Source organism: Dipodomys merriami, unplaced genomic scaffold (genome assembly GCF_024711535.1).
Source record: "Dipodomys merriami isolate MVZ:Mamm:240054 unplaced genomic scaffold, mDipMer1.0.p SCAF_1405, whole genome shotgun sequence".
NCBI lineage: Eukaryota > Metazoa > Chordata > Mammalia > Rodentia > Heteromyidae > Dipodomys > Dipodomys merriami.
The window spans coordinates 107,904-121,043 of record NW_027202722.1 but is presented as its reverse complement, the minus strand read 5'-3'; the positions used below and the strand labels follow the sequence as shown (position 1 = coordinate 121,043).

General features: G+C 38.1%; 1 long non-coding RNA gene and 1 other non-coding gene across 2 annotated transcripts in view; both read right to left on the bottom strand.

The window, feature by feature from the left end:
* Window positions 1–13,140, bottom strand: part of LOC138826279 (uncharacterized) — a 100,867-nt gene that overhangs the window by 19,804 nt on the left and 67,923 nt on the right. The gene's annotated exons all lie outside the window — the stretch shown is intronic.
* On the bottom strand, window positions 8,219–8,325 carry LOC138826280 (U6 spliceosomal RNA). The gene has a single exon (XR_011371619.1). It is a non-coding gene; the product is annotated as a U6 spliceosomal RNA (small nuclear RNA).

The window sequence follows — 13,140 nt, the reverse complement described above, 5'->3', positions numbered from 1 at the left end:
ATCCATGAAAACAGATAATTATAACTCATGCATCAAGGATGTATATGGCTTATTTCAGTTCAGATCTATAGTTATTTCTGCTTTTGTTTTTTTTATTTGGAAGGTTTTGTTTTGTTGAGACCATATCTCACTATGTAGCTGATGAATGTCCTGAACTTGTGACTCTCTTGCCTCAGCCTCTCAAGTGCTGAAATTACAAGCCTGTGTCACCACCTTGTTCAGCTTATTTTTGTCTTTTTTTGTGCCATTTCTGGGTCTTGAACCTAGGGCCTGATTGCTGAGCTTTATTACCTAAGGCTAGTGCTCTACTTGAGCCACAGCACCCCTTCCAGGTCTTTTGCTGGTTAATTGGAGATGAGAGTCAAGTTGGCATAGAACCCCAGTCCTCATATCTCAGTCTCCTGAGTATCTAGGATTACATGCATTAGTCACCAGTGCCTAGCCTTCTTTTCTTTTTTCTTTTTTTGCGGGGGGAAGGAGGTGCCAGTACTTGAACTTAGGGCCTAGGCACTTTCCCTTAGCTTTTTTGCTCAAGATGAGGACTCTGACACTTGACACAGTTCCACTTCTGGCTTTTTGCTTGTTAGCTAGAGATAGAGTCTCATGGACTTTCCTGCCTGGGCTGCCTTCAAACTTTGATCCTCAGATCTTAGCCTGCTGAGTAGCTAGGATTACAGTTATGAGCCATTAGCACTAGTGTTTTTATTTAGAATTTGGTCATTCTACTGCCTAGTCATTCTCTTTGCAATCATACAGCACTCTTAAATGATATTATTCCATGTCACGGGAGTCTTCCATCTCTGTTAATCATCACCCAGAAAAGAAAGTATTGAGCCTTTAAAATCTATGACTTTTATAAGTCACTGAAAATATTGATACTTGTTTCCTGTAAATCGACCGAAAATTGTATGAAATCCAACAGATGGTGAGAAATTGACTGTTCACTTCTGCCAAATTTGGTCTCAGCAATTATGACAAAATGCTTAGAGTTCTGGATCAGGCCACTTAGGCCTTGGCTTTAGATCAGAACCCTTGATTCATGGACACATTGTAAACTAAAGGAAAGGGAAGGGTAAGAGCTGACTCATTTGGTCATTTTTTCTTATTTTTCCCTTTTCCTTCCCCCCTCCCTTTTCTTTTCCCCTTTTCCTTTTCCCTTCCCCTCTCCCTTTCTCTTTCACTCCTTCACAGTACTGGTATTTGAATTCAGGGCTTTGTGTTTGCTAAGCATGTATAAGTCAGCCACACCCCTTTTTTTACTTAACTTATTTTTCAAATAGAGTATTACACTTATGTCTGTGCCAGCTTGGACGGCAATTTTCCTATTTGTACTTCCCAAATATCTGGAACTACAAATATATAATCATATGTTCAGATTTTTATTGGTTGAAATGTGGTTGCTCAAGATGAGTTCTCTGAAACTTCTTGTCTAGGCTGACCTTAAACTGGAGTCCTCCCAAGTAGCTAGGACTACAGGCAGCACCACTTCTTTTTAGATAAGTTTTCACTGTGTAGCCCATACTGGCCTTGAACTTGCTGTCTACCCAGACTGCGCTTGAATTCTCAGTTCTTCCTCAGCCTTCTGTGTGCTGGGATCAGATATAACTTAGAGTGATATCTCCACTTCATTGAAAAGCAACACAAAAAATCACCTTAAACTTAACTATCACTCATACCAACTACTGAAGTTTTCACTGCTTTTCCCTTTCAGAGGTAATTAGATTGACATTGTTCATTAGGATGATGCTTAATGTTCTTGTGATCTGCTGTTCCCTTCTCCCTGTTTTGGTAGTCAGCTTCTATAGCCCTCCCTAGCTTTGCCCTTGGTAATAATGTAGTAAATGATGTTTTTACCATATAAAATATTAACTACTTTATGTTTTGATAGATATGTAACAGTTTCTGGTAAGCATGAGAGTGATTTTGGAATCCCTTTTGTCACAGTATAGTGGAAAAAACATAGTAGAAAAACTGTGTAAGGCTGGGAAGGTGGCTCAGTGGTAGAGCACTTGCTTGCATGCATGAGGCCATGGGTTCGATTACTCAGCACCACATAAGCAAAAAGAAAAAAATAGCCAGAAGTGGCGCTGTGTCTCAAGTGGTAAAGTGCTAGCCTTGAGCTGAAGAGCTGAGGGACAGAGCCCAGGCCCAGAGTTCAGGCCCCACGACCAGACTCCCCCCCCCCAAAAAAAAAAAAGAAAAACTGTGTAATTCAGTGTTTTCCATGGCAGCTCATGAACTGGTAAGGAGAAGTGGCTATTTTCAATAACCAGGAGGGGGCTGGTGGAAATACCAGCATGTGCAGTGAATACTGAGTACTTCCTTCATCTTCCTTTAGGTCATCTTTCTCCTAGACTTCTGTTCTTTGGACATTTCACAATGTACTCTCTTGAGAGAGTTCAGTACCTTAACAGAGCTGTTGAAGAAGCTCTACAATGACCCTGAAGGAGGACTGAGCAAGGTAACTTCAGTTGGCCCTGAACCTATTTTGCTTCCTCTCTTCAGAGAGATATGACTCTACCATATAAAACCTACTGGACTACAGATATATACAAATAAGTTGCCTCTAGAAGCTTTATTGGTATTTTTGCCAACAGGGATAGTAAATATCATCTTGATTTGTCATTAGCACAAGAAAGGAGGCCAAAAAGCTGTATATCCAATCATTTTATCCAATCATTTATCCAATCATTTTAGGTTATATTAAGTTACATAAAATCTATGTAAATAAAGACTGTAACTTTTGTCTAGCCAGGTGCTTGTAGCTCATACCTGTAATACTAACTACTCAGGAGTTGAGATCTGAGGATCTCAATTTGAAGCCAGTGCAGGCAGGAAAGCCTGTGAGATTCTTATTTCCAAATAACCAGTTGGGGGGGAGGGGGGCTAATGAGGAGGGGTAGGCTTGAGCTGTGGCTCAAGTGGTGGAGTGCTAGTCTTGAATGAAAAAGCTCAGGGAGAGCACCAAGACCCTGAGTTCAAGCCCCATGACAGGCACACACACACAAAAAATGAAGTCTAAAAGAGAAAATGTACATGGAAAGACAAATAAGAAGGTTTAGTATTTAAAAGAATTATCTCCCATACTTAATTTTTATTATATAAGATTTGTTCACAGTCTTTTTGAGTTTCATAACTGCCTGATGGTAATAGAAAGGGCATGTACATTTAGCAGATCTTTTTTATTTTCTCATTTTGTTTTTTGGTGTAAGACTGGAACTCAAACTTAGTACCTGTTGCTTTGGCTCATTGGGTAGTGCACTACCAACCAACTAATCCATGCCTCCAACCCTGATGTTTTTGTTGGTTGTGGGGCTTAAACTGAGCCTGGGCACTGTTCCTGAGCTTTTCAGCTCAAAGCCAGTGCTCTACCACTTGAGCCACAGCATCCAATCTTAATCGTTTTTTTTTTTTTTTTGCCAGTATTGGGGCTTGAATTCTGAGCCAGGGCACTATCCCTTAGCCCCTTTTTCTCAAGACTAGCATTCTACCACTTGACCTATTTCTGGCTTTTAATTACAGATAAGACTTTCCTGACAAAGCTGACTTCAAACTGCAATCCTCAGATCTCATCCTCCTGGGTAACTAGGATTAGAATCATGAGCTAAAAAGAAAACTTTATTTTTTAGAGGAAAAAAAGAGTGGTCTTAGACATGCCAAGGTCCTAAGTAAAAATGTGAGCTCTTTAAACTTTTAATTCAGTGTTTTTCTCCAGTGGAATTCATACTAATACTTATTTTTAAAAATAGTTGTGTCACTGCTAAAAGATAAAAGCATGAGTCCCTAAAGTATAATCCTAATGCACTTCTGCTAAGTGATAGATGTCTATTGATCTCTGCGTAGACAGGAAAATCAGATTAGCCTGTATAAAATTTCATCAGGGCTGTCAAAGCCTGTGATCTACAGCACTGATAGTTTATTTTGACAGTTGGTTGTGTAGTAATATCTGGAATTTTCTCTTACTCATTTGTCTGCCTACTGGATGTTGAGACCTGGCAGCAGGAACAGCCTGTGGTATTACATATATGGTCCAAGAAATCTGCCTATAACTATGAAAATAACTGCCATGAAGTATCTGTCTTTGTTAGCCCAAGGGCAACCTATTTTGAAGTGGAATTTGATGAGAGGTGTGAAAGCAAAAAGCGCTAAGACTCACATGTTTTTTCTTCCAAGCAATAGTGGATCAAAAACAAGAGAAAGAATATAATAGAGATTATGCCTTCACAGGTATGATTATCTAGAATTTACAGACTCTAGAGGTGGGAAGACACACTGACACAAAGTTGGTACTTATAAGTGGCCTAAGGTAAGTCATATTCCCCAAACAAGGTAAATAAGTACTTCTGTAGCAATTCTTGTCCTTTTTCCAACTTTAGAGCAATAATGGTATGGTGTGTAGAAAGAGAAGGACTAGCTAGGCTCTGGTGGCTCATGGTCATATTGTTCAAAATCCTAGCTACTCAGCAGGTTGATATTTGAGGAATAAGATTTAAAGCTAGCCTAGGTAGACAAATCTAAGATAGCCCTATCTCAACCAGCAAAAAGCCAGAGTGGAGACATGGCTTGAATGGTAGAATGACAGCCATGAGCAAAATAGCTGAAAAATACTCAAAGCTCTAAGTACAAACCTTAATACTGGCACATTTCTAGAATGTAACCACACCCATATTTCTAAGGGTTGCTTTGATACTCTACTTGTAGAAAGGAACAGTTGCAGTAGAGATTATGCAGCCTACAAAAGCTAAAAATTTAACTATCTGGCTCTTCATAAGAAATTTGCTAATACCAGTGTTGTCCAGAATAAATTAAAGAGCTGTTAATCTCTGAGTTCAGAAGGGCCAGTGGATCCAAGAGAAAGACTTAAACCATGGTGAAAGCTAGGAGCCCGGCTGACAGATCTGTTTAATATCTGGGCTGCAGCCTGCTTCAGACTGTTTACTTCTCTCTCCTATCAAGGGTCTTGGTTGAGAACAAAGAACTGAGCCAGTGATCACTGGTTGAGCAGATAGTCACTTGAGTTTTAGAAAGCTGAGCAGCAGTTTTCTACTAATTCTGCTTTCTAAATGTAGTTGTGAGTTTTGTGTTTTGGTATCATCTGTGTACATTTCTCCCTTAATCATTTTGAACTTATAGAAATGGAGACCGCTTTTAAGATTTTTTTGAGTCAAAAAGAATATACTTAACTGCTGAGTTGTTGCCTCCTTCCATCTTGTTGACCACATGACTTTTTTTTCTCTCTAGAACGTGACGTTTAAGGATGGTGCTCTTTCATTCTGACAGCAGTAATAATGAATGGGGCTACAAATTCACTGTCACTGCCTATGGCCTGCCTGATGTTGCCGTGTCTTGTGGGTTAGACTTGCAACTCCTTGTTTCTCGACTAATGGTCCGCCTTGACTCCGCATGGCACTCAACTCTGTGCATCGTAAGTTCACAGTCTTGTCCCTTCCTTTTTCATTACAACTGTGTTGAAGAGCAAGGTAGGAACTCTTTCTCATAGGTGGTCTCCATATCACGAAAGAGCAAGGTATTAATAATGTTTCTTTTTAGTTTTCTTTAAACCAAATCAAAACAGTTTACCCACTGGGCACCATTGGGAAGTTTCTTGACTCAGGCTTTGGCCCTATCACAAAGTACGCTGTGGATGCCCTCTGTGGAGGACAATTGGGGAATTGCTGTTTATAGCAGCAGCATAGTCATTTTTAGAGATTTAAGTATACTCCAAGTAGATGGTAGAAATATAGTCATTTAATTGTTGTTTAAGTGAAATTTATGTGAACATAAATAGGTATGTGAATATATGTATTATCGTAAAATACATTAATCAACTTCGTATCATTTGTTCCAAGGGATAGATTCATAGAATAAATCTTTTGGAGTATTTTATATCTATATAATTTTTTAAACATTTTTCTGATTGTAAAATCAAATATCATTCATCCTAAATGGTCATTTTCTGTTAGGATTTTAAAAAGAGTTAGCTAAGGAAGAACAGCAGCATGTACGTGGTATTCAGGTAAGGAGTAGGTTTATTCATCATTCCAGCTGACACCAGACCATCTTGGTCCTCAACGTGGTGGGGAAAGGCCTGGGAAAGAGAGCTTGAAGAGCTGAGAAAGAGAGAGAAAAGAGCTAGAAAAGAGCTAGAAAAGAGCTAGAATAGAGACCATCTGGGAAAGGTGGGAAAGAGAGAGCGAGGAAAGAGAAGAGACCTGGGAAAGAGAAGAGAAGGAAAGAGATGAGAAAGAGCTATAAAAGAGCAGAGAAAGGTCATCTGGGCCTGAGCTAGACCTTATCTAAGTTATGGGCGGAGAAATTTGTGGCCACATCAAATTCAGATGTCACCTCAGCAGATGCAGATGTGACCTCTTCCATTTGTGCCAGTTGCCTAGATAACGCAAGTACTGGGTACAAAATTTGCTGCGAGGAGGGTGGAGTCTGCTTGCCATCTAGGAGCAGACCTTACACTTTCCAAAGCCTGTGTGTCTAATTTCCCTTAGTTTCTTTTTTAAAAAATTTTATTGTGAAAATACTGTACAGAGGAGTTAAAATTACATTGGCAAGGCAATTAGTACATTTCTTATCAAGCATTGCTGCTACCTCCTTTGTTTCCCCTTCCCATCCTTCTACCTTCCCTACCCTGCCAAAGTTGGAAAGTTCGTTTTTCAACATAAGGATTTGTCCAACTCATTGTTGTAATAGGTCCACCTATATCAGTATTTAAACGGTTTGTTTTTGCCCTTCCACTCCACAAATTATAACAACATCAAATACAATGAAAGCAGGGATTATACCGTGGGGGACAGACATACAAAGCAACAAAGAAATCATCTTATAAATATGTTAAATACAATTGCAAGAAAGAAAAAAAACATTTGACTACTTATCTTGGGGTTCATTTCATCTAGCATCAACTTATCTGACCTTTTCTTCTTGTCTCAGACATAAACTAGTAGTTCATAAACTGACAAATAAATGTAAGGAAGCCAACAAAAAAAATCAGTTCCTCTCATCTGATGATGCCTCTACAACAATGAGGAAAGAGTTCATCCTGCTAAGGAACTATGATAGGATATCAAAAAGAGAATTCATTCTTCTAGGTCTTCCCTATTTTTTCAATGTAACTTAAATGATGTAAAACACAATATACCGCTCATCAGTTTTGCACATTTTTATATGGACTTCACCTCAGTCTACAACATTCCTTCATTATTCTGTTCCTGATATTTTTACACTACCAAGACATAAGAACATTTTCATACAATTTTTATTATAAAAAAACTGTACAGAGGTGTCACATTTATGGGAGCAAATAATGAGTACATTTCTTAACAAGCATTGTTCCCTCTTCCCACCATCCCTTCCCTCCCACCTCCACAAATACGCTCCCCTCCCCCCTCCCCCTGACTAAATTGTAAAGTTCATTTTTCAACAGAGTGTCTTGTGCATCTCATTGTTACAATGAGTTAACCTGTATCCCTATTTAACCATTTTGTATTTCCCTTCCCCTCACCAAATTAGAGAAACATATACACAGGATGTAGGTGTACCAACTTCAAATACAATGAAAACAGGGGTTATAGCGTGGGGGAGGAACATATACAGAAAGAAAAAAAAATCACATTGCACATCATAAGTACGTTAGAAACAATAACAAGAAAGAAAAAACATACTTGTGTCCCTGTCTTAGGGTTCATTTCCCTTAATATCATCTTATCTGCTCATATGCACATAGCTTTTGACTTATTCTGCTTATCTCAGACATATATTAGTTATTGAAAATAAGGGAAACCACGGGACCTATGTTTCTTTGGACTTGGCTTACTTCACTTAATAAATTTTTTTCCAAGACTTTCCAATTCCTAACAAATTGGGTGATACTATTCTTTCTGATGGAGGCATAGCATTCCATTGTTTATATACACCCACATTTTCTTGATCCATTCATCTACTGAGGGGCATCAGGGTTGGCTCTATATCAGCTATTGTAAATAATGCTGCAGTAAACATAGCTGTGCTGGTAGTTTTAGTATGGTCTTGTTTGTGATCATTCGGGTAAATGCCCATAAGTGGGATTGCTGGGTCATAGGAAAGCTTCATATGGAGTCTTTTGAAGAGCCTCCATACTGCTTTCCAAAGTGGTTGAACAAGTTTACACACCCACCAAGAATGCACTAGAGTTCCCTGTGGCCAGATACTCTCCAGCATCTGTTGTTGCAAAAATATGGAACATTTCACTAATTTGCATGTCAACCTTGCTCAGGGGCCATGCTAATCTTCTCTGTATTGTTCCAATTTTAGCGTATTTGCTGCCTAATTGAGCACAGAACATTTTTTATATATAAAGTGTAATTGATTTTCTTAAACTAGACAATTCAAAAAAAAGTAAGTTCAAAAGAATTCTTGTGAAATTTTAGAAGCATGTATTTCTTTTTTTTTTTTTGTTAGCAATACAACAAACTGTTAGTACCATGCATTTCTTACATAAGCACACATTTAAGAATAAAGTCAAGACTGGCATGTCAAAAACAAAATAATTCCAGATATTTGTTGTTCAAGAGATGTGTAGGAGGAGGAATTCAATTGTTCTATACAAGGCACCTGTCATAATGAACACTGCAGCAAGTGTTAAGGTTGTTAAAAGTTTTAAATTTTAAATGTATTTAATTTTGGGAATTTGCATATATATGCCAAAATTAGGACTGTTTGGCAGGTGATAAACTTTTCTATAAAGTATTTAAGGTTTATGGTAGCAGACATATGGTACTAATTATGTACATTTCAGAGTTTATAGAAACATTACCAATAAGAAGTTGCAAAGTCTTTGCGTAAAGAAGCAGAGTGAAGAGTTAAGACTTTGTTAACTAGATAGTTTCTGTTTAATTTTTAGGGCTTCCTTACTTTACATGTTAGTGAGGAACAAATGATGATATAAGCCATATACAAATGATGAGATGAGCCATAAAAAGTAATCTTAGTGGGTAATTTTAAAGACTACTCATAGCCTATAAAACTCTTTTTAAGGGGCTGGGAAGGTGGCTCAGTGGTAAAGCGCTTGCCTTGCATGCTTGAGACCCTGGGTTCGATTCCTCAACACCCATAAACAAAAAACAAGCTGGAAGTGGTGATGTGGCTCAAGTGGTAGAGTGCTAGCCGTGAGCTGAAGAGCTGAGGGGCAGCGCCCAGGCTCAGACTCCAGGGCCACGACCAGACCCAAAATAAAAACCAAAACAAAATCCTCTTTTTAAACATCATAATCTTAGCCAGTTTTAAATGTACAGGAATATGAGAAAGTAGTAAAATCTAATATGTAGAACACTGGTAATTGTTTGTTTTTTTATTTGATTAATCATTAATATTTAATTGTCCATTTTCTTTATTTGTTGCATTGTTTTCCTTTTTGTAATATAATACAACTTTTTATAAGTCGTCCTCAGGAGGTACTTTGAGAAGCTTACTGGGATGGCCAAAGCATTTTTTATAGGTGCATGTGAGTTTACAAAGAAGAAAATTAAGAACAAATTATTTATTAAAAAAATTATCAAGTACAGTCTGAATTAGGAGGGATGATAAAGGTCCACACCCAAAATCTTAGCCTTCGTCTGAAGCGGCGGTATTACAGAGTTGAGACCACAAAAGTGAGAGACTGTTTTTGTGTTTTTTGTTTTTGTCAGTCTTGAGGCTTGAACTCTGGGCCAGAGCGCTGTCCCTGCACTCTTCAGCTCAAGGCTGGCACGCTATCCCTTGAGCCACAGCACCACTTCTGGTTTTCTAGTGGTTTATTAGAGATAAGATTCTCACGGACTTTCCTGCCTGGGCTGGCTTTCAACCGGGATCCTCAGAACTCAGCCTCCTGCATAGCTACGGTTACAGTCCTGAGCCACCGGCACCCAGCAGTGTTTTGTTGATTTTTATTTTGTTGGTCATGGGGCTTGAACTCTGGGTCCTGGGTGCTGTCCCTCAGCTCAAGGCTAGCGGTACCATTTGAGCCTTCGTCTTTTTCTACTTCTGTAGTGCTGAGGAATCAAACCCAGGGCCCCATGCATGCAAGGCAAGCACTCTCCCATTGAGCCACCTTCCCAGCTCCAGAAAGACTATGCTTTAAAAAATCATCTAAACAATATTTGCTTTCTGCTTTGGGTTATATAATGAAATATATGAATATCTTTTTATATTTTTGTGAATTGTCATACTTCTAAATTTATGCTAACTTGAGCCACTTTATCCTTTTCAAAGTCATGAAATATCTCTGAGAGTGTTCTTCTGGGAAGATTATATTTGCACTTATAATTTCTTCTGAGTCATTTTTATTTTTTTATTGTGAAAAAACTGTACAGAGGGATTACAATTACATGGGCAAGATAATGAGTATATTTCTTATCAAGCATTGTAGCCTCCTCCTATATTTCCCCTTCCCATCCATTCCAAGCCTCCCCCCCACCCAATCCTCCCCCCACCCCCTACCAAAGTTGCAAAGTTCGTTTTCGACATGACAACTTGTACTTCTCATTGTTGCAACGGGTCCACCTGTATCCTTATTTAAACGACTTGTTTTTCCCCTTCCCTTCCACAAATTATAACAACATCAAATACAGTGAAAGCAGGGGTTATAATGTGGGAGAGAGACATACAAAGCAACAAGGAAATAATCATATAAATGCGTTAGAAACAAATGAATGAAAGAAAAAAAAACATTTATCTTAGGGTTCATTTTCCTAACATCACCTTTTCTGACCTTTTCTGCTTGACTCATACATATACTAACTATTGCAAATGAGGGAAACCATGGGACCTATGTTTCTTTGGGCTTGGCTTACTTCACTTAATATAATTTTTTCGAAGTCTTTCCAGGCCCATATCAAGCATTGAAATAGAAACAGCAATAAGAGACCTTCCATCTAAGAAAAGTCCAGGACCAGATGGTTTTGCAGCGGAATTCTACAAGGCCATCAAAGCAGAGCTCACACCAATACTCCTCCAACTCTTCAATGAAATTGAAAGAGAAAGTTCACTACTGAACACATTCTATGAAGCCATCATAATCCTCATCCTAAAACCAGGCAGGGAATCATCATTTTTATTTTTTATCAAAATCATTTTATATGTTATATTGATGGGTTATCATACATCAGATACCTTCAAATGTACATGAAGAGTCTAAAGATAGCAGTATGAATATTCTCATACAGCTCTTGTTTATCTGTTATGTACTTTCAGTATTATTGTACTTCTCTCTTTCACCCTTTTTCATTCATGGTCTTTCTCTTTCAGGCTCCATGTCTGCTACTTAGAATTTCAGCTGGTCTATTATCCTTCAGGATCCACTGGTTTTGTGGGAACATGATAGGGACCAACAGTTTCCCTTGCAGTTTTTAACAATTATAAGATTGGCGTGATATTATTCTTTGCCATTCTAAATGGCAAAACAACAGATCTAGGAATTCCTTTTCACTTTTCTTCTGTTATAAATTTTATCTCATAGGAATCATTGGGATAGGTAAGATATTTTGACTTGAGACCTAAAAGTTCTTTTTCTTTTACAAAAAACCTTTGTCTTTGATTATCAGTAAGTAACTACATGTAATGAAAACAAAACTATCCTATTGTAAGCAGACCGAAGTTGTTCACGGGGATGAAAAACAAGGTAATGGGGCAAGTGAGAACAAAGGATACCCATCATAGAGCACAGCTCCTCAGAGCAGTTTAACATGTACACTTTGTGAGAATGACAATGTGCTGGGAACTATTGATTAAATCACTGAACACTGATTTATATATATGTACATGTATTTGCATATGTATATTTATTTATATATGCATATATGTATGTATATGCCCTTATATATGTACACATGTATGTTACTATACACACAAATTCACACATACATATACACATGTATACATGCACACATGGAGAAAGACACATATTTACAGCCAACACAAGTTTCACTAGTTGTTGACTATGCCTTAGATGGAATGCTTGGAACAAAATATGTTGAAAATGTATTTGTCTCCATGAGTTCTTTTACCACTCCTCTTATCTCTTACAACTGGTAGGTTTTGACAGATTCGACTTGCAAAATGCAGTACAAGTCACTTAGGAATCTCAGTAAGTAAAGAATATATGGTGTCTCCCAGCTCCCTACAGAATGCTTGCTCTTATAGACACTCTTAACAACCAAAGTAGCAGGAAAATATCCTTGTAAAGAATAAAGTTATACATCTCATTGTTGCAATAGGTCCACCTATATCCCTAGTTAAATGATTTTTTTCCCTTCCCCTCCACAAATTATACCTACATCAATACAGTGAAAGCAGGGGTTATACCGTGGGGGAGGAACATACAAAGCAACATAGAAATCATCTTATAAAAATGTTAAAAACAATTTCATGAAAGGCAAAAAAACATTTGAATACTTATCTTGGGCTTCATTCCCCTAACATCAAGTTATCTGACCTTTTCTGCTTGACTCAGACATATACTAGTTATTGCAAATAAGGAAAACCATGAGACCTATGTTTCTTTGGGCCTGGCTTACTTCACTTAATATAATTTTTTCCAAGTCTTACCATTTCCTAACAAATGGGGCAATGTCATCTTTTCTGATGGAGGCATAGAATTCCATTGTGTATATATACATTTTCTTGATCCATTAATCTATTGAGTGGCGTCTGGGTTGGTTCCATATCTTAGCTGTAGTAAATAGGGGTGCAATAAACATAGTCGTGCTGGTAGCTTTAGTATGGTCTTGTTTGTGATCATGTGGGTAAATGCTCAAAGTCAGATTTCTGGGTCATAGGGGAGCTCTATGTGGAGTCTTTTGAGGAACCTCCATACTGCTTTCCAAAGTGGTTGAACAAGTTTACACTCCCACCAACAATGTAGAAAGCTTCACTTCTGTCCACATCCCCTCCAGCATCTGTTGTTATTAGAGTTCTTTATTATAACCATTCTAACTGGGGTGAGGTGGAATTTCAATGTTGTTTTCTCGAAAAACGAACTTTACAACTTTGGTGGGTGGGGGGATGACCGGGTGTAGGGGGAAGATGGGAAAAGATGGGAAGAGGAAAGAAAGAGTAGCCAACAATGCTTGATAAGAAATGTACTCGTTATGTTGCCCATGTAATTGTAACTCCTCT